Source organism: Bufo gargarizans, chromosome 2 (assembly GCF_014858855.1).
Source record: "Bufo gargarizans isolate SCDJY-AF-19 chromosome 2, ASM1485885v1, whole genome shotgun sequence".
Lineage (NCBI taxonomy): Eukaryota > Metazoa > Chordata > Amphibia > Anura > Bufonidae > Bufo > Bufo gargarizans.
In genome coordinates this window covers 222982208-223002113 of record NC_058081.1, presented here as the reverse complement: position 1 = coordinate 223002113, position 19906 = coordinate 222982208, and positions in this window count along the sequence as shown.

Sequence of the window (19906 nt, the reverse complement as noted above, 5' to 3'; positions counted from 1 at the left end):
TAAAATCAAAAAGCTGTCGGTTAGAGTCCGCTTGTGGGACTATTAAGTGGTAAAAAACAAACAAAAAAAACTAATTTATTCAATAAAAAAATCCCATAAAAAATTACGCTTTTTTTCCGTTAAAAAAACGCTTTTCAATGAAAAAAATTGCAAAAAAATAACCTTCCCCATATATTTGGTATTGCCACGTCCTTAATGACCCGGACTATATAAATATCATGTAAATTATGCCCTATGTTGAACGCCGTAAAAAAAAAAAAAAAAGACTGAATTGCTCATTTATTCTTAGTTGCCACCGAAAAAATGTAATAACAAGCGATAAAAAGCGCCATTTAATCCAAAATGATACCAATCAAAGAGTCTTGGAAAGCGGCAATGCAAAAAAAAATTTCTCTAAAAAAAAGGAGTGTTATTGCAAAAAAAGTTGTAACATGTAAAAAACTATATGTATTTGGTATCACTGTAATCGTAATGACCCAGAGAATAAAGATATTATGTTATTTTTACCAAAAAAAGAACGCCGTAAAATTTATAACGTAAAAATGCAATGGCAGTATTGCTGTTTTTCCCATCTACCTCCCAGAAAGAGTTAAAAATGTTGTTACTCTTGGAACGCAACGATGAAAAAAGGGAAAAAAAACGCTTGGTCAGTAAGGCCCAAAACAGGTGGGTCACTAAGGGGTTGAAGAGCAGTGATGGCCAGTTCACCGTGTTCGCCCGCCACACATGGGAACTGCCGTCTTAACTCACAAGTCCTTACCTTTGCCTGTGCGCGAGCAGGTATGAAATGCGGTCTCCGGGTGCAGGCAGTTTCGAGAACAGCCCGATGAAGGCCCCCGGCGGCTGTTCTCGGAATTGCCTGCTCCCGGTGACCGCATTTCATTTCAGACCGGCTCACGCACAGGCAAAGGTAAGGACTTACCTGTGCATCGCCGGACTTGTCAGTTAAGATGGCAGCTCGATCCGGGAGGCTCTGTCACCCAGATCAACCAAGCACAAAGCCTGTTAGGGGTGATCCTGCAGTTTAAAATGATACCTTCCTCCAAAATGTCAGTGGCATGGTTGTTGATGAAATAATACTTTTATTCCTTTGCTAGCAGTTAATTTTGAGCACCAGAAGACGGGCTTTTTCAGTAAGAGCACCGCTATGTGACACCTACATCTAAACCCACCCTCCTCCACTTGATTAACAGCGCTCGGCCAAGTCAAAGTTGTACTCCAGCACTGTCAATCAAGGGGAGGGGATGTGTTTAGATGTTGGTAGACATCGCATAGCGGTGCTCTTTTTTTCTGGCATGGATCCACACTAAAAAACCTGCAAAAAAGGTTTGTTTTTTCCCACTTCCTATTCATTTCAATGGGAGATTCAGAACAGATTCTGCACCAAGATAGGGCATGCTGCTTTTTTTTCCCTTTCTTTTTTTTTACAAGTTCTGCTTCCCATTTTAATAAGAAAAAACTCTATGTGAATTGATCCATAGCCTTATGATCAATTTAACCCATTCGCAACATCTGCTATACATGTATGGTCGTTGTAGGGATTTTAAGTTTATGGCACCAGTTCAGTAGCTGAGCAAGCACTATAGCTGTCAGGTGATAGATGTGTTATACAGCTGACACCCACATGTATGTCCGTGATTGGAGATAACGGACATTAAATCCCTCAGATGTCTTGGTAATAACTCCCACAGCATGTAAGTGCTTAAGTCTAATGATTACATGTTGAAGTTTCCTAGGAGGACTAAAAATGAAGGTTAAAATAAGCAAAACATTTTTTAAAAAATATGGAAAAAAACTAAATATTCACTTTCTCCTTGGACAAAAGTTAAAGGAAATCTGTCACATGGGTCACCAATATGAAAGTACAACTATCGCCATGTAGAAAAAAAACCTTATTTCTTCATGCACTCTTCATTCTGCATTTCTTGCTTTCATTTTCAAGTAAATCCACTTTTAGTATTATGCAAATTAGGCAGTAAGGTGCCCAGAGGGGAGTTATTATCTTTCTAAGATGCCCAGGAACTCCTCCCTCCAGTGCCCAGCCCGTCTTCCATCAGAGCCCTAGCATGCCTCTACAGGGCCGAAACTACATACCTACACAAGCACTATTTAGAACTCCATAAAATGAACACCACCACCCACTCCCCAAATAAGTGCAAAATTAAGTGCAAAGTGTTTGCGATCAAGTGTTCGTGAACTGCACTTTCGCATTGCGCCCATTGACTTTAATAGCAGACAAACCTGGAAAACCTTCAGGTCATATTTGCAACAACATGGACAGTGACATACTAGAGGGGAATCATTGGCAAAATTTCCCACAAAAAATATGTATTTTATTCAGGGGCCATTTTTATGCGTCTCAAAGGGAAACTCTAAAAAATGTGCCCTGCTGGAGCCTAGAAAAACGTTATTTCCTTTCAATGCTTTTTTTCAATGCAAAAATTGCATAGTTAAATTTCATATAATGCGCATGTGCAAAGAGGACGTGGCCTAGTTTAGCAACTGGTTTGAACTACCCGAAGTTTCATGAGATTGGAAAAGATGGTTGGAAGCAAATTTCACGACAGTGAGGAAGAGCTTCACATGTAAGACCAATCGCTTTATATGCAGATACAGTGTTATAAAATATTTGCGATTGTGAAAATAGCCACTTATGATGTGAATATCTTTTTTGCCATACCTACAACTTCTTTTTTTTTATCAGTTCTAAGTAGATATTACTGATTGGTGCAATAAGTATTGTTATAACATCACAGCACTATGTCGGTAGCATGTACATATGGACAGCATAGAAATATCTCTCACATGCACATTGCGCATTCATTCATGTGCAGCCACTGGCGCGGTGAAAAGAAACCAAGCTCCCAGAACCTGTCCTACTGCAGAGTTCCTACAGGTAGTCCTGAATGGCATATTTCTGCTGGAGCAGCCTATCAAGCATATACAAGGTGGAGTTCCAGCGCATCGGGCTGTCACAAATCAGACGTCTGACGAGCAAGTGGTGTTGTCGCTGAACGTCAGCAAGACAAGCCATGGCCATGTAAGATCTTCTAAAATGACCAGAGATTTTCCTGGCCTGCCACAAGACATCCTGGACCCCGGGGTATTTGGCAACAAATCGCTGCAGGACTAAGTTCATTTTGCCCTGTTTGATCATGCTCAGCAGATTGACACCGTTGTCGCACACCACTTTACCAACTGTCAAATTGAGCGGGGTTAGCCACTGATCAGCCTGTGACCACAAAGCTGAAAGCAGTGCAGGACCTGTGTGGCTCCAGGCACAACAGCCACAGCACAGCATGGCAACGTCTCACCTAGCACGTCAAATAGATTCTGGGGAGCTTGGGGGGTGCAGCGGAAGAGGCGGTAGCAGTGGAAAAGGAGGAGTCAACCAAGTAGGAGATGGAGGATGCAGTAGGAGGAGGAGAAGAAGAGGCAGGACTGCATGCAATCCGTGTCGGTAAAACCAAATCCACATGGGTGCCACAGGTAACATGCTTGATGGCCGTCAGAAGGTTCACCCAGTGGGCAGTAAAAGTTATGTACCTTCCCTGCCTGTGTTTGCTAGACCACTTGTCTGGTCAGATGTATCTTGGCACCGACACTGTGTGCCAGAGATACACTGTCTGTCAAAAAAAAAAAGTCACCACCTGGATCTAACTAAGCAAAAAGTTATAAAGCTTCCTATTGGATAATTACAGCATGAGCAATTATCTTTCAGCTGGCAACAAGTTATTTAACCCTAACTGGTGCAATGAGTTGATTTCTTAAACAACCATGTCGAAAGACACATCTCGAGGCTATGGAAAAGATGTTAGTCTGTTTGAGAAGGGTCAAATCATTTGCTTGCATCAATCAGAGAAAACATCTAAGGAGATTGCAGAAACTACTAAAATTGGGTTAAGAAGTGTTCAACGCATTATTAAAAACTGGAAGGATAGTGGGGACCAAATCGTATTCGAGGAAGAAATGTGGCGGGAAAAAAAATCCTGCAGGATCATGATCGGCAATCACTTAAACGTGTGGTGAAATCAAATCGAAGAAAAACAGCAGTAGAACTCAGGGCTATGTTTAACAGTGAAAGTAAGAGCATTTCCACACGCACAATGCAAAGGTAACTCAAGGGATTGGGACTGAACAGCTGTGTAGCCGTAAGAAAACCACTAATTAGTGAGGCAAACCAGAAAAAAGGGCTTCAATTTGCTAGGGAGCATAACGATTGGACTCTGGAGCAATGGAAGAAGGTCATGTGGTCTGATGAGTCAAGATTTACCCTGTTCCAGAGTGATGAGCGCATCAGGGTAAGAAGAGAGGCAGATGAAGTGATGCACCCATCATGCCTAGTGCCTACTCTACAAGCCTGTGGGGGCAGTGCTATGATCTGGGGTTGCTGAAGTTGGTCATGTCTGGATTCAGCAACCGTATGTGCTCTGAGAATGAGGTCAGCTGACTACCTGAATATACTGAATGACCAGGTTATTCCATCAATGGATTTTTTCTTCCCTGATGGCACAGGCATATTCCAAGATGACAATGCCAGGATTCATTGGGCTCAAATTGTGCAAGAGTGGTTCAGGGAGCATGAGACATCATTTTCACACATGGATTGGCCACCGCAGAGTCCAGACCTTAACCTCATTGAGATTCTGTGGGATGTGCTGGAGAACAGTGATGGTCAGTTCGCAGTGTTCGCCAGTGAACACATGCGGGCTGCCATCATTAGTAAGGTAGACTCACCCATCCGGCGATGCACAGGTAAGCCCTTACCTGTGCCTGTGTCGGGAACCGGTTTGAAATCAAATGCAGTCACCAGGAGCAGGCATTTCCGAGAACAGCCGCAGGGGGTTCATCAGGCTGATCTTGGAACTGCCTGCTCTTCTTAAGGCGATCGTCCCTAGTTGAGTGTTGGGCTTACCTCGACTCATTAGTTGATAGCACAGGCTGCAGATGGCAACACTGTGGATCCATGTCCCGGCTTCCTGGGGGCGCAAGATGTGACCGTGCATGATGGATGGCTCGCTCCAGATACATTTGCAGTCTGCTTTTTGCCTCCTGTGCACTGTGAGTTCTGCCTGCTTCTACTCCCTATCTGCTGCTCCGTCTCTCCCTCTGAACTCCCCTCCTCTTCCTCTCTTGTGGGTCCATCGACACGTCATAATCGTAACCTTCACCATCACTGACATTAGAGATCTTGAAGTAGGCAGCAACAGCGGGGACCACCCTCCTTGGGCTGATCTGGGTACTGTCGTCAGACCGCTGGGTGGCAAGCAGTGATGGTCAGTTCGCCATGTTCGCCCGTGAACACATGCGAGCTGCCATCTTAACTGACAAGTCCGGCGAGGCACAAGTAAGTCCTTACCTGTGGCTGTGAGCGAGCCGGTCTGAAATGAGGTCTCCGGGTGTAGGCAGTTCCGAGAACAGCCCGATGAAGCCCCCCGGTGGCTGTTCTCGGAACTGCCTGCTCCCGGTGACCGCATTTCATTTCAGACCGGCTCGCGCACAGGCACAGGTAAGGACTTACCTGTTCATCGCTGGATTTGTCAGTTAAGATGGCAGCTCGCATGTGTTTGTGGGTGAACACGGCAAACTGGCCATCACTGGTGGTGGGTGTTGCTACCTCTTCTTCCTCATCTGATGCCTGTCCATTGGTAAGGTCTGGGAATGGATAGGAAAATAATTCCTCTGACTCGAGTGGAGGCGCTATGGTGGTGGTGGTGTTTTTGGGGGTGCACATAGCAGAAAGTGAGCCACTCAACCAACGCTGGTGCGTCTTTTGACTTAATCGCACGCACCTTCTCTAACTTCCCACTTAGTCTCTGGCCTGGTGCACCTGCCCGACCCCTACCACCCCTGCGGAACGGCCGGCATCGTCCTCTGCCTGTCATTTTCAAAATGACCCTGTGCCTAGAGTGCCTAGATAGGAGCAGTATTTGTGGAAGAAGGTATATGGCAGGCCTCAATCAGTATTTGGTGGAAGCTGTTAAATCAAACTCCTTAATAAGTATTTTGTGGAAGCAGATGTATTGCAGGCCTCAATCAATATTTGGTGGAAGCAGGTATATCAATATCCTTAATCAGTATTTTGTGGAAGCAGGTATATCGCAGGCCTCAATCAATATTTGGTTGAAGCAGGTATATCAATCCCCTTAATAAGTATTTTGTGGAAGCAGGTATATTGCACCCCTTAATCAGTATTTTGTGGAAGCAGGTATATCAAACCCCTTAATTAGTATTTTGTGGAAGCAGGAATATCAATTCCCTTAATCAGTATTATGTAAAAGCAGGTATATAGAACCCCTTAATCAATATTTGGAAGAAGCAGGTATATCGCACCCTCAATCTGTATTTTGTGGAAGCAGGTGTATCAAACCCCTTAACCACTTCAGCCCCGCTAGGTGAAACCCCCTTCATGACCAGGCCACTTTTTACACTTCGGCACTACACTCCTTTCACCGTTTATCGCTCGGTCATGCAACTTACCACCCAAATGAATTTTACCTCCTTTTCTTCTCACTAATGGAGCTTTCATTTGGTGGTATTTTATTGCTGCTGACATTTTTACTTTTTTTGTTATTAATCAAAATGTAACGATTTTTTTTGCAAAAAAATGACATTTTTCACTTTCAGCTGTGAAATTTTGCAAAAAAAAACGACATCCATATATAAATTTTTCGCTAAATTTATAGTTCTACATGTCTTTGATAAAAAAAAATGTTTGGGCAAAAAAAAAAATGGTTTGGGTAAAAGTTATAGCATTTACAAACTATGGTACAAAAATGTGAATTTCCGCTTTTTGAAACGGCTCTGATTTTCTGAGCACCTGTCATGTTTCCTGAGGTTCTACAATGCCCAAACAGTAGAAAAACCCCACAAATCACCCCATTTCGGAAAGTAGACACCCTAAGGTATTCGCTGATGGGCATAGTGAGTTCATAGAACTTTTTATTTTTTGTCACAAGTTAGCGGAAAATGATGATGATTTTTATTTTTTTTTTCTTACAAAGTCTCATATTCCACTAACTTGCGACAAAAAATAAAAAATTCTAGGAACTCACCATGCCCCTCACAGAATACCTTGGGGTGTCTTCTTTCCAAAATGGGGTCACTTGTGGGGTAGTTATACTGCCCTGGCAATTTAGGGGCCCAAATGTGTGAGAAGAACTTTGCAATCAAAATGTGTAAGAAATGACCGGTGAAATCCGAAAGGTGCACTTTGGAATATGCGCCCCTTTGCCCACCTTGGCAGCAAAAAAGTGTCACACATGTGGTATCGCCGTACTCAGGAGAAGTTGGGGAATGTGTTTTGGGGTGTCATTTTACATATACCCATGCTGGGTGAGAGAAATATCTTGGCAAAAGACAACTTTTCCCATTTTTTTTATACAAAGTTGGCATTTGACCAAGATATTTTTCTCACCCAGCATGGGTATATGTAAAATGACACCCCAAAACACATTCCCCAACTTCTCCTGAGTATGGCGATACCAGATGTGTCACACTTTTTTGCTGCCAAGGTGGGCAAAGGGGCACATATTCCAAAGTGCACCTTTCGGATTTTGCAGGGCATTTTTTACACATTTTGATTGCAAGGTACTTCTCACACATTTGGGCCCCTAAATTGCCAGGGCAGTATAACTACGCCACAAGTGACCCCATTTTGGAAAGAAGACACCCTAAGGTATTCCGTGAGGGGTATGGCGAGTTCCTAGAATTTTTTATTTTTTGTCACAAGTTAGCGGAAAATGATGATTTTTTTTTTTCTCTTTTTTCCTTACAAAGTCTCATATTCCACTAACTTGCGACAAAAAATAAAAAATTCTAGGAACTCGCCATGCCCCTCACGGAATACCTTGGGGTGTCTTCTTTCCAAAATGGGGTCACTTGTGGCGTAGTTATACTGCCCTGGCAATTTAGGGGCCCATATGTGTGAGAAGTACTTTGCAATCAAAATCTGTAAAAAATGACCGGTGAAATACGAAAGGTGCACTTTGGAATATGCGCCCCTTTGCCCACCTTGGCATCAAAAAAGTGTCACACATCTGGTATCGCCGTACTCAGGAGAAGTTGGGGAATGTGTTTTGGGGTGTCATTTTACATATACCCATGCTGGGTGAGAGAAATATCTTGGCAAACGACAACTTTTCCCATTTTTTTATACAAAGTTGGCATTTGACCAAGATATTTTTCTCACCCAGCATGGGTATATGTAAAATGACACCCCAAAACACATTCCCCAACTTCTCCTGAGTACGGCGATACCAGATGTGTCACACTTTTTTGCTGCCAAGGTGGGCAAAGGGGCACATATTCCAAAGTGCACCTTTCGGATTTTGCAGGGCATTTTTTACACATTTTGATTGCAAGGTACTTCTCACACATTTGGGCCCCTAAATTGCCAGGGCAGTATAACTACGCCACAAGTGACCCCATTTTGGAAAGAAGACACCCCAAGGTATTCCGTGAGGGGCACTGCGAGTTCCTAGAATTTTTTATTTTTTGTCACAAGTTAGCGGAAAATGATGATGTTTTTTTTTTTGTTTTTTTTTCTTACAAAGTCTCATATTCCACTAACTTGCGACAACAAATAAAAAATTCTAGGAACTCACCATGCCCCTCACAGAACACCTTGGGGTGTCCTTCTTTCCAAAATGGGGTCACTTGTGGGGTAGTTATACTGCCCTGGCAATTTAGGGGCCCATATGTGTGAGAAGTACTTTGCAATCAAAATGTGTAAAAAATGGCCTGCAAAATCCGAAAGGTGCACTTTGGAATATGTGCCCCTTTGCCCACCTTGGCAGCAAAAAAGTGTGACACATCTGGTATCGCCGTACTCAGGAGAAGTTGGGGAATGTGTTTTGGGGTGCCATTTTACATATACCCATGCTGGGTGAGAGAAATATGTTGGCAAAAGACAACTTTTCCCATTTTTTTATACAAAGTTGGCATTTGACCAAGATATTTATCTCACCCAGCATGGGTATATGTAAAATGACACCCCAAAACACATTCCCCAACTTCTTCTGAGTACGGCGATACCAGATGTGTCACACTTTTTTGCAGCCTAGATGCGCAAAGGGGCCCAAATTCCTTTTAGGAGGGCATTTTTAGACATTTGGATCCCAGACTTCTTCTCACGCTTTAGGGCCCCTAAAAAGCCAGGGCAGTATAAATACCCCACATGTGACCCCACTTTGGAAAGAAGACACCCCAAGGTATCCAATGAGGGGCCTGGTAAGTTCATAGAAATTTTTCTTTTTTCGCATAAGTTAGCGGAAATTGATTTTTTTTAGTTTTTTCTCACAAAGTCTCACTTTCCGCTAACTTAGGACAAAAATTTCAATCTTTCATGGACTCAATATGCCCCTCAGCAAATACCTTGGGGTGTCTTCTTTCCAAAATGGGGTCAGTTGTGGGGTGTTTGTACTGCCCTGGCATTTGAGGGTCTCCGCAATCATTACATGTATGGCCAGCATTAGGAGTTTCTGCTATTCTCCTTATATTGAGCATACAGGTAATGAGATTTTTTTTTCCGTTCAGCCTCTGGGCTGAAAGAAAAAAATGAACGGCACAGATTTCTTCATTCGCATCGATCAATGTGGATGAAAAAATCTCTGCCAAAAAAAAAAATGGAGGGGAAAGGCGTCTGCCAGGACATAGGAGCTCCGCCCTACATCCATACCCACTTAGCTCGTATGCCCTGGCAAACCAGATTTCTCCATTCGCATCAATCGATGTGGATGAATAAATCATTGCCGGGATTTTTTTTTATATATATATATATATATACAAAGTGCTTGCCAAAGCATAGGAACGCCGCCTCCTCCTCAGCTCGTATGCCTCGGCAAACGTATCTGTCACTGCAGAGGAGAAAATCCCGTCTTGCAGCGCCGCATACACCGACTTGCGTGTAATCTGACAGCAGCGCAATGCTTCTGTCAGAATGCACATCGGTGCTGCAGCTAGTAGATCGGTTGGTCCACCTGGAAGGTAAAAAGACAAAAAAAATAAAAAAAAAAAGAAAAAACCAGGCCACAACGCAATAATTTTATTAACTTTGGAACAGAACATGTAACTTTAACTTTTGGAACTAAACATTAACCTGTTTGCTTACCTGTTTTTTTTTTTTTTTTTTGTTTTTTTTTTTTACCTTTATAGAACAAACCTCTCCTTCCCCATGGGTCAATGTGCAAAGCTCAAATCGCCCAAAGATGTGGCGAAGTGCGTTATGCACTTTGTCCCATGTGAAAGGAGACGTTTGCAGCAGCTGTGAGTGAATGGGCCCTAATAGCCCTGTGTGCCTATCCTGGTGAGATGTGATCCCTATGCTAGGTGTAACTGTGTGTGGTACTTTCGGAAACACTCCCCTAAGCATAGGGCAGGGTGGTCGGGACAGTCAGGACAGAAATAGCGGGTGTCACGCCTTATTCCACTCCTGCTACAGACACGACATTTTTTTCGGGGTGGCGGTCGGTTTGAGGTACCAGCAACGACACTGGGGAAGTGTCGCTCGTGTAGACGGCTAACTACACTGGTGGATGGGGCCACGGAACCTCCTGGATACAGGAGGTTCGCGATGATCTCTTCCTGAAATTTGAGGAAGGATCCAGTTCTCCCAGCCTTACTGTAGAGAACAAAACTATTGTACAAAGCCAATTGAATTAAATATACAGACACCTTCTTATACCAGCGTCTGGTGCGTCGGGGAACTAAATACGGAGCCAACATCTGGTCATTGAAGTCGACCCCTCCCATGTGGAGGTTATAGTCGTGGACTGAGAGGGGCTTTTCAATGACACGGGTTGCTCGCTCAATTTGTATTGTCGTGTCTGCGTGAATGGAGGAGAGCATGTAAATGTCACGCTTGTCTCTCCATTTCACCGCGAGCAGTTCTTCGTTACACAGTGCGGCCCTCTGCCCCCTTGCAAGACGGGTGCTAACGAGCCGTTGGGGGAAGCCCGCGCGACTAGTTCGCGCGGTACCACAGGCGCCAATCCGTTCTAGAAACAAATGCCTAAAGAGGGCCACACTTGTGTAGAAATTGTCCACATAAAGATGGTACCCCTTGCCGAATAAGGGTGACACCAAGTCCCAAACTGTCTTCCCACTGCTCCCCAGGTAGTCAGGGCAACCGACCGGCTCCAGGGTCTGATCTTTTCCCTCATAGACCCGAAATTTGTGGGTATAGCCTGTGGCCCTTTCACAGAGCTTATACAATTTGACCCCATACCGGGCGCGCTTGCTTGGGATGTATTGTTTGAAGCCAAGGCGCCCGGTAAAATGTATTAGGGACTCGTCTATGCAGATGTTTTGCTGAGGGGTATACAAATCTGCAAATTTCTGGTTGAAATGGTCTATGAGGGGCCGAATTTTGTGGAGCCGGTCAAAAGCAGGGTGGCCCCTGGGACGGGAGGCGGTGTTGTCGCTAAAGTGCAGGAAACGCAGGATGACCTCAAATCGTGTCCTGGACATAGCAGCAGAGAACATGGGCATGTGATGAATCGGGTTCGTGGACCAATATGACCTCAATTCATGCTTTTTTGTCAGGCCCATGTTGAGGAGGAGGCCCAGAAAAGTTTTAAATTCGGAAACTTGGACTGGTTTCCACCGGAAAGGCTGGGCATAAAAGCTTTCCGGGTTAGCGGTGATAAATTGTGTGGCATACCTGTTTGTCTCTGCCACGACTAAGTCTAAAAGCTCCGCAGTCAAGAACAGCTCAAAAAATCCCAGGGCCGAATCGATCTGAGCTGTCTCAACCCGAACTCCAGACTGGGCGGTGAAAGGGAAAACTACGGGTGCGGCTGAAGTTGGGGACTGCCAATCAGGGTTTGCCAGCACCTCTGGGATTCTAGGGGCTCTACGGGCACGTCTTTGCGGTGGCTGCGACGGGGTCACTACTGCACGTGCCACCGTACCAGCTTCAACTGCCCTTCTGGTGCTCGCTACTTCACCAGGTTGTACGGCAGTGCTGGTACTAGGTCCAGGAAGGGCTGGGCTGCTGGTGTATGCCTCACCACGTAATCCGACAGCACCAGCCCCACTCTGCTGCTCTTGAAGCGTGAAGCGGATCCTGCGCAACCTGCGGTCTAGCGACACGGGGCCGGGTACGCCTGGTGCTATCAGGGACCTCAGCCTCCTCGTCCGAACTTTGGGTCAGAGAGCCACTGCTTTCTACAGGTTCGTATTCTGACCCGCTGGATTCATCAGATGAGGGTTCCCACTCCTCATCCGACTGGGTCAGAAGCCTGTAGGCCTCTTCAGAAGAATACCCCCTGTTAGACATGTGGGCAACTAAATTTCGGGGTATTCCCTGAGACTACCCAAGAAAAAAAAAGCAAGCCTGTCTTACAAATGGGAGGCTAGCGAAGTACCGGAGGCTGCTGCGGTTGATAAAAAATATCAAAACTGATTTTTTTATTGCCGCAGTGCGTGTAAAGTGAATGTGCAGCGATCAAAAAAAAAAATTTTTTTTTGTCACTGCGGTGGGGCGGGCGTGGGTGTACGCACGTGTGGGCGACCGATCAGGCCTGATCGGGCAAACACTGCGTTTTGGGTGGAGGGCGAACTAAAGTGACACTAGTACAATTATAGATCTGACCGTGATCAGTTTTGATCACTTCCAGATACTATAAAAGTACAAATGCTGATTAGCGATACGCTAATCAGCGAATAACGGACTGCGGTGCGGTGGGCTGGGCGCTAACTGATCGCTAACTACCTAACCAAGGGACCTAAACTATACCTAAAACCTAACGGTCAATAACAGTGGAAAAAAAAGTGACAGTTTGCACTGATCACTTTTTTCCTTTCACTAGTGATTGACAGGGGGGGATAAAAGGGGTGATCAAAGGGTTAATTGGGGTGATCTGGGGGCTAAATGTGGTGTGGTGGGTACTCACAGTAATGATGTGCTCCTCTGCTCCTCTGCTGGAACCAACCGACCAAAAGAAGGAGCAGAGGAGCACAGCAGCCATATAACCCCATCATATTTACTAATATGTGGGGTTATATGGCTGCTGATTGGTTTTTTTAAAATCAGCAGCCTGCCAGCCAATGATCGTGGCCGGCAGGCTGCTGACGAAATACTCTTCTGCGAAATGCCGGTCCGCGATGCGCATGCGCGGGCCGGCTGTGACGTAATCTCGCGTCTCGCGAGAGGACGCGCCGATGCGTCCAGGAGGAACTAATCAACCACCTCCCGGACGCATCGGTGCGTACAGCGGTCGGGAGGTGGTTAATCTGTATTTTGTGGAAGCAGGTATATCAAACCCCTTAATCTGTATTTTGTGGAAACAGGTATATAGAACCCCTTAATCAATATTTTGGTGATGCAGGTATATAACATTCCTCAATAAGTATTTTGTGGAAGCAGATATGTAAAATCCCCTTAATCAGTATTTTGTGGAAGCAGGCATATTGCACCCTTCAATCTGTATTTTGTGGAAGCAGGTATATAGAACCCCTTAATCAATATTTTTTGGAGGCAGGTATATAGAACCCTTTAATCAATATTTGAAGGAAGCAGGCATATTGCACCCTTCAATCTGTATTTTGTGGAAGCAGGTATATAGAACCCCTTAATCAATATTTTTTGGAGGCAGGTATATAGAACCCTTTAATCAATATTTGAAGGAAGCAGGTATATCGCACCCCTCAATACGTATTTTGTGGAAGCAGGTATATCGAACCCCTTAATCAGTATTTCATAGAAGCAGGTATATCGCACCCCTCAATCAGTATTTTGTGGAAGCAGGTATATAAAAAAACCTTAATCAATATTTTGTGGAAGCAGGTATCTCGCAGCATTCAATCTGTATTTTGTGGAAGCAGGCATATAGAACCCCTTAATCAATATTTTTTGGAAGCAGGTATATCGCACCCCTCAATCAGTATTTGGTGGAAGCAGGTACATCGCAGGCCTTAATCAATATTTTGTGGAAGCAGATTTATCAAACCCCTTAATCAGAATTTTGTGAAAGCAGGTATATTGCACCCCTCAATCAGTATTTTGTGGAAAAAGGTTTATAGAACCCCTTAATCAGCATTTTGTGGAAGCAGGTATATAGCACCCCTCAATCAGTATTTTGTGGAAGCAGTTATATCGCACCATTCAATATGCATTTTGTGGAAGCAGGCATATAGAACCACTTAATCAATATTTGGTGGATGCAGGTATATAGCACCCCTCAATCAGTATTTTGTGGAAGCAGGTATATCACAGTCCTCAATATTTGGTGGAAGCACATATATCGCACCCCTCAATCAATATTTTGTGGAAACAGGTATATCAAACACCTTAATCAGTATTTTGTGAAAGCAGGTATATTGCACCCCTAAATCAGTTTTGGAGGGGGCAACAGGTATATCACACCCTTTGCAAATAGTTGTTCCAATAGCGCTTGTCCCTCTATATACCTATGGTATCACAGCTGAACTGCACACAACTGCTGCACAATACAAATGCACTATATACTTTCTATGTTACAAAGTACAGTCGTGGCCAAAGGTTTTGAGAATGACACAAATATTAGTTTTCACAAAGTTTGCTGCTAAACTGCTTTTAGATCTTTGTTTCAGTTGTTTCTGTGATGTAGTGAAATATAATTACACGCACTTCATACGTTTCAAAGGCTTTTATCGACAATTACATGACATTTATGCAAAGAGTCAGTATTTGCAGTGTTGGCCCTTCTTTTTCAGGACCTCTGCAATTCGACTGGGCATGCTCTCAATCAACTTCTGGGCCAATTCCTGACTGATAGCAACCCATTCTTTCATAATCACTTCTTGGAGTTTGTCAGAATTAGTGGGTTTTTGTTTGTCCACCCGCCTCTTGAGGATTGACCACAAGTTCTCAATGGGATTAAGATCTGGGGAGTTTCCAGGCCATGGACCCAAAATGTCAACGTTTTGGTCCTGGAGCCACGTAGTTATCACTTTTGCCTTATGGCACGGTGCTCCATCGTGCTGGAAAATGCATTGTTCTTCACCAAACTGTTGTTGGATTGTTGGAAGAAGTTTTGGTACCATTCTATATTCATGGCTGTGTTTTGGGGCAAAATTGTGAGTGAGCCCACTCCCTTGGATGAGAAGCAACCCCACACATGAATGGTCTCAGGATGCTTTACTGTTGGCATGACACAGGACTGATGGTAGCGCCCACCTTTTCTTCTCCGGACAAGCCTTTTTCCAGATGCCCCAAACAATCGGAAAGAGGCTTCATCAGAGAATATGACTTTGCCCAAGTCCTCAGCAGTCCATTCACCATATTTTCTGCAGAAGATCAATCTGTCCCTGATGTTTTTTTTTGGAGAGAAGTGGCTTCTTTGCTGGCCTTCTTGACACCAGGCCATCTTCCAAAAGTCTTCGCCTCACTGTGCGTGCAGATGCGCTCACACCTGCCTGCTGCCATTCCTGAGCAAGTTCTGCACTGGTGGCACTCCGATCCCGCAGCTGAATCCTCTTTAGGAGACGATTCTGGCGCTTGCTGGACTTTCTTGGACGTCCTGAAGCCTTCTTAACAAGAATTGAACCTTTTTCCTTGAATTTCTTGATGATCCTATAAATTGTTGATTGAGGTGCAATCTTAGTAGCCACAATATCCTTGCCTGTGAAGCCATTTTTATGCAACGCAATGATGGCTGCAGGTGTTTCTTTGCAGGTCACCATGGTTAACAATGGAAGAACAATGATTTCAAGCATCACCCTCCTTTTAACAGGTCAAGTCTGCCATTTTAACCCAATCAGCCTGACGTAATGATCTCCAGCCTTGTGCTCGTCAACATTCTCACCTGAGTTAACAAGACCATTAATGAAATGATCTCAGCAGGTCCTTTAATGACAGCAATGAAATGCAGTGGATAGGATTTTTTGGGATTAAGTTAATTTTCATGGCAAAGAAGGACTATGCAATTCATCTGATCACTCTTCATAACATTCTGGAGTATATGCAAATTGCTATTATAAAAACTTAAGCAGCAACTTTTCCAATTTCCAATATTTATCTAATTCTCAAAACTTTTGGCCACGACTATACATTAGAGGTATATCACACTCCTGGATCAGTTTTTTGGAGGGCAACAGGTATATCACACCAGTTGCAATTAGTTATTCCAATAGCGTTTGTCCCTCTATATAGTTGCGGTATCGCAGCAGAACCGCACACAACTGCTGCACAATACAAATGCACTATAATATACTTTCTATGTAAGAAAGTAAATTATAAGTATCTCACACCCCTCAGTATATCACACCTATCGATAGTACATCTATATCAGTCCTGAAAAGGACTTTTGTGGCCCTATTAGCTAGTGTTTGGTGTCCCTAACAGTCTGTCTCTGCTCCACAAAGCAACCTCTCCCTACACTGGCAAAACTTAGAATGTAAAATGGCTGCCAGATCGGGTTCTGTTATAGGGTGGGGGTGTGTACATGTGCTGAAACGTCTCAATTGGCTGTGCTGTCCCACCTGATGGATGTGTCATGGGTCAAAGTTCGGCGCAATGCAAAAGAATATGGCGCATGCGAGCATCGACAAATGTTTGCATGTTCGGCGAATCGTGAACGAGCAAAGTTCGCAGAGAAACGCCCGCTGGGCGAACAGCAAGGCCATCTCTACTAACAGAGTTTATGCTTGTTTGCTGCTTCATTTTCATATAAAACGTTCATTTCATACTGCATATTCACCAATAAATATTTTGCTATTGATCTACAAAGTATCCTGGTGCTGGCTTCTGTATAATATTTTATAATTATTGTAGTTTACATTGCCAGTTCCCATTACAAAATTGCACCATTAAACATGAACTCATTTACTATAGAAACAGGCCAATCCATTCTTATGGTACCGTGTATTGTAAATAACTAGCTTTTGACCTTCATTAAAGCCACTAGTTCAAACATGCATCTCATAACTTTTATTTTTTTATGTTATACCTGAAGGCACTCACAGAAAAAAAAAAAAAACACCCTGGGTGGTCTGACTCTTTTGATGTCTGCCCTGACATCACACCTATTTCTTGGATCTGCACATACTCTGCCTGCCCTGACCCGGGCCTGTTACTGAGCCAACCACACAGAGACTATTTCAAGTAGTAGTATCCTGGGCCCTGGTCCATTCCCTGCAGCAAATACCAGATTCCTGTACAGGGTTTTGAGTGTGAAAACAAATGAGAGGATAACTCCCATTGGTTTAGCCCAAAGCCAAATCTGTTGGTTGGCATAGACCACAACTAGTTTTCCTCGAACACCAAAGTGCTCGGGTGCTCTGGCCGAACACATCGGGATGCTCGGATGCTCTACCGAGCCCCTGAATATAATGGAAGTCAATGGGAGAACCCGAGCATTAAACCAGGCACCCCCTGCTCCAAAGAGGGGAGGGTGCTTGGTTCATAGGAAAAAGGTCAGAAAATTATGGAAACACCACCACCTGTTTGGAAACAGCATGGGGAGGATGTCTGGCTGCATCTTGGACTCCCATGTCGCTGCTGGGAATGATGTTGTCTGAGTAGTATGCCTCTTTTACAGACTGACAATAATATGCACCAAATCGAAGATAAAATCAATTTTAGATAAAAAATTGTTAGAAAACATTCTTTCCTGTATACTTGTATGTTTACTTGTATATAAAGTGCAAGTGCTGCCAAAAATTACAAGGAAGAGGCACTCCGATACAACCTGTATATAACATAAAGGAGGGCTTCATTCCCATTGTGATACAATTGTTCAGGTAGTGGGACTCCTACACTCATAAAGCCTATGCACTATGTGAAAGGGCTTCCAAAAATTATAAGGAACCGGCACTCCAATACATCCTTTGTTACACATAAAGGAGGGCATCATTCACAGCCTTGAAAAATTATGATTGATGGCCTGCTGGTGACCCTCAAAAACATTTGGAGCAAGGGCCTGCTGATCTGACCATCTAGTGAGTCTAGATAACCTGAGGCCGATTACACATCCCAGTGATGGCGACGATCCATTCGGATGTCTTCCCTATCAACTTTTGATGTTATTTTTAGCCCAAAACATGTAGACCGTGGGTAACGGAGGAATCATGGTTCGATTCCGGAGAGGGAGCCTGGGAAACGGCTACCACATCCAAGCAAAGCAGCATGCACGCAAATTACCTATTAGGTATAATTAGGTGAGGGCCAGCAGGTGAGCTGAACCTGTAAAGGATTGTAGGGGAAGGCCTGCTGGTGAGCTGACCCTGTAAAACATTGTAGGTGAGGGCCTGCTGGTGAGCTGACCCTCTAAAAAATATATGCAAGGGCCTGCAGCTGAGCTGTACCTGTAAAACATTATATGCGAATGGCATATGTGCGAGGGAATTATATGCGATGAATAAGCATGTTGATATGATGGAAGAGGAGGAGGATGAGAAAAGAAAGATTCAACCATGTACCCTTGTTTGTGGTGGAAGGGGTGCATGGGAATACAGTGTATTCAATACACCATAAAAGCCACATTTAAAGCGCCTTTATGTTCAGCCGCTTTCCTCTGGTGGAGTAGAGAAGTCATGGTCACTCCAGGCCTTGTTCAGAATTTTCAGTTGACAGGCGGATACGCTTATCTGTTATAATGCCACTAGCAGCACTAAATACCCGCTCAGACAAAACGCTGGCAGCAGGGCAGGCCAGCACCTCCAAGGCGTAGAGCGCCAGTTTGTGCCACTTGTCCAGCTTGGACACCCAGTATTTGTAAGGCACTGAGGGATCATTGAGGACACTGACACGGTCTGCCATGTTCACCATCTTCCAAAATGTTTCCCTCCTTGTGACACTAGGCCTTGCATCAGGGAAAGGGTGCTGGAGGGGTATCATGAAACTGGCCCAGGCTTTGTAGAGTGTTGCCCTGTTGGAACTTCTGTGTGTTCACCTTGTCTCCCCTCCTCGGTTGGCCAAGGAACTACGGACTCTGCCACCAGCGTTGTCCGTTCGGAAATTATTGGAGCAATGTTTCCACAATGATCTTCTGGTGTTGCACCATTTTGCTCGTCCTCTCCACCACAGTAATGAGAGATGAGAAGTTCTCTTTGAAACGGGGAGCTGGGGTTGAGAAGGGTGAACAACCAGTAATCAGTGTTGTCCAAAATGCATAAAACGCGTGAGTCACGGGAAAGTCAGCCTAACATTAAGTCAGCCCAGCCATGTGTGCCAGATTCCCAACAGGCAAGACTTTGCTGTCCTCATCAGGAGGATGACTCTCAATCTCCTTATCCTCTTCCTCCTCTTCTGCCCATCCACGCTGAACAGATGGAATTAAACTTCCATGGGTACTACTCTCTGTAGCGGAGGCAACCGTCTCCTCCAATTCGCGCTGAGAAGACAAACTGAGGGTGGTCTGACTATCACCCTGTGTAATGTCTTCCCCCATTTCCACCTCTTCCACATGCAAAGCGCCGTCCTTATTTGTGAGCAGCGAGCATTTGAGTAGACACAGTAGTGGGATGGTTGCGCTGATAATAGCGTTATCGCCGCTCACCATCGGTGTTGATTCCTCAAAGTCTCTTAAAACCTCACAGAGGTCAGACATCCATGCCCACTCCTCACTTGTGAATAGCGAAAGCTGACTGGAAAGGCGACTACTATATTGAAGCTGGTATTCCACTACTGCCCTTTGCTGCTCAAAAAGCCTGGCCAACATGTAGAATATGGAGTTACAGCGCGTGCTTACGTTGCACAACAGCCGATGAGCTGGCAATTTATAGCGCTGTTGCAACGTTGAAAGACCGGCTGAAGCTGTCGATGACGGAAATATGCACACACGAGGCGCACCTTCACCAGTAGTGAAGGCAAATTAGGGTAGGTTTTGAGAAACCGCTGAACCACAAGGTTGAACACGTGGCCTAGTCATTGGATGTGTGTGAGCTTGCCGAGCACCAAAGCCGCCACCAAGTTACAGCCATT